This window comes from Zeus faber (assembly GCF_960531495.2).
Source record: "Zeus faber genome assembly, chromosome: 13".
In the NCBI taxonomy this organism is placed as follows: Eukaryota; Metazoa; Chordata; class Actinopteri; order Zeiformes; family Zeidae; genus Zeus; species Zeus faber.
In genome coordinates this window covers 14,257,129-14,259,628 of record NC_137198.1, presented here as the reverse complement: position 1 = coordinate 14,259,628, position 2,500 = coordinate 14,257,129, and the positions used below count along the sequence as shown (strand labels likewise).

Genomic DNA, 2,500 nt, shown 5'->3' with positions numbered 1-2,500 from the left:
GGTGAGGGTTGGTGCATTTCACGACAGATGATTAGCATAAAAAAAGCTTGACAGCCTGAAAAAATGGAGAATAAAAATAATAATTAAATAAAAAAAGAATAAGTTAAGTAAAAATACAATTTTAAATAAACAAATGAAAATTTGCCCCAAAATCCCAAAATAAAATCCAAAGACAGATATATACTAAATATACAGAACATACAAAATGTGATACTATGCACAGGATAAATTATTATTATGGGTATGTAGGGTTAAATTATACATATGATTTATTCATTATTACTATGTAATAACTACATTATTACATGTAATCATGACTTTTAGTCTCTGAAGTTTACTCCCTCTCCTTGGGAATAAACCCTCGGAGAGAGAGAGAGAGAGAGAGAGAGAGACAGGGACAATTAGAAAAGAGGTAGCACCATCAAACAATTCCCAGCACCACCACCGCCACCACCACCCCGTCTGCATCACCACCTTGTGAACCCATGACTTTCCTGTTTCTACAGAAGCTTTGTCTGCGAGGAGATGTTTTTCTGTGAGCGCCACAAAAGGCCCGGGGGGGGCTTTTCTTTTTTCAGCCACTTTATTCATGAGCGACTTTAAATGCCCACTGTGTCTGTCCGTCCCTGTGCTTGTTGCTTGTCTGTTTGTCCTCTGGCTTAACACACATTAGTGCACTGTGAACACACACAAACACACACACACACACACACGCACACACACACTGGGAATCCTCCATTTAGACTTGGATGTTAAAGTGGCCTGATGAAATATTAATCTAAATCAATGCTATGTTTTCCCTGCGGTCTGGTCATAAGAGTGTGCTGCATAATGCATTAGAGAGCAGGCATCTGGTGATTAGTGCGCTCCCGCTGATGAATCTGCGTCGGAGCCAGACAGCGCGCCGGGGTTAAAAGCAGCGCGGAGGCACTCGGCTGCTGCTGAGTGTCGTTTCGCAAAACAATGGGGAAAAATGTTTACCCTTCGCCATTTGAGCTGATATTGAACGCGGGCAATCTGCTGAGGTCAAGCAAACGTTGTAAGCTGTTGACGCTCTTAGATCCGGCACCGTCTGCGTATTCTCCATAGGCCGTAGTCAAACATGGGGTCTTAAACCGAAATATGGTGAATCCAGCTTACATCAACGTGGATAAATTGTTAATGTGACTCCCCGTGGAAACCGCGAGTCTTGGAACAGACCCCACCAAAGAATATCTTTACTATACTGTACATATTTTATTTTGCATGCTCCTTGTTTTTAACTCGATTTTATTACTCCTTTTTTTTTTTTTTACAATGGTATGGCTCTCTGTTTTTATCAGAATTTCATATCCAGCAATATCTGCTTCCATGCTGTTTTGTTGTGCAAAAAAAAACAACCTTGAAACTGAAACCCCAAAAGTATTTGTGTTGAAGTCAACAATATTAAATATTTTATATTTGAAAAATTAAAATTTTGACCATACCAAAGATATCTTGTTAATAATAACATATTTGATTCATATTTTAACAAATTGTATTCATCGTTTTTTGCTGAATCTGACAAAATAGGACAATTTCATGGATTTATTTGTTTGGAGAAAGAAATACCCCAAAAAAAAAAAAAGATTGACTGCGAGATTGCTAATGGTTTACATTGGTGGTGATGAGGCGGTAAAATAAATGAATGCATTAGGCAAATGGGATGCTTTGGGCTTGGCAGAAAAATGGGAGCAAAAGCATGTTCATAAACCAATTAGTGATCTGACAGCTCATCTAATTGCCCATGTGGATGAGCGCGCGCGCGCACACACACACACACACACACACACACAGACCCCAGCCATTTGTAGAACTCTCTTTGTCATAACAACCATCGCTTTTAAACAAAAAGGGTTTTCTGAACATTATGTGAGATGAAATCCACTTTATGCGATCATATTAACAATATAACGTCAAAAAAATGTGATATGCTTTGCAGCGACGGGGCACGTTATTAAAACACGTTTTTTTTTTTCCAGCTCCGCATCCAGTCCAAATAATAATAATAAATAAAAACCTTTTGGAGTAGTGAAGTGTGACATGAGCCGCCGGTGCACAAACGAATCGATTTGGATTCCACCAGCGATGAACCCGTCGTAAAGAATATGGCTCCTCGAGTTTCTGATGAATAATAAAACGATTTTCTAACAGCAAGGAAAAGCTTTCATGGTCTGCAATGAACCAAAGCCACCGCTTCGTCGAGATGAAACGCTGTGCGGACGCCGGGATTAACCCTTTCTCCTCACCTGAAATGCCGTCCTTGTGAATATTCACATGCGAGTGGAGCGATCTTCAGAGATAAATAAAGCTTTTATTTTTTTTATTTTTTATTTTTTAACCTGCTCGGCAACTGTCGTGGATCCGCTCCCAACACTGAAACAATAGCGGCGTGACACCGTCCATCACCGCGGAAACAAATGGTCGCCTGTCCCCCCATCCTGGAATGACCAGAGCCAGCCAGAGCACCCGCGCCTTAATT

General features: G+C 40.4%; 1 protein-coding gene across 5 annotated transcripts in view; it reads right to left on the bottom strand.

Moving 5' to 3' along the window:
* Positions 1-2,500, bottom strand: part of eml1 (EMAP like 1) — a 49,234-nt gene that overhangs the window by 23,752 nt on the left and 22,982 nt on the right. Inside the window, exon 2 of one of the 5 annotated variants that reach the window (XM_080012331.1) lies at positions 1-55. This exon is cut by the window's left edge and continues 14 nt beyond it. The exons of the other annotated variants lie outside the window; for them this stretch is intronic. The gene's annotated coding sequence lies outside the window, so the exon portion shown is untranslated. The remainder of the gene's footprint in view (positions 56-2,500) is intronic. 5 annotated transcript variants of the gene reach the window in all.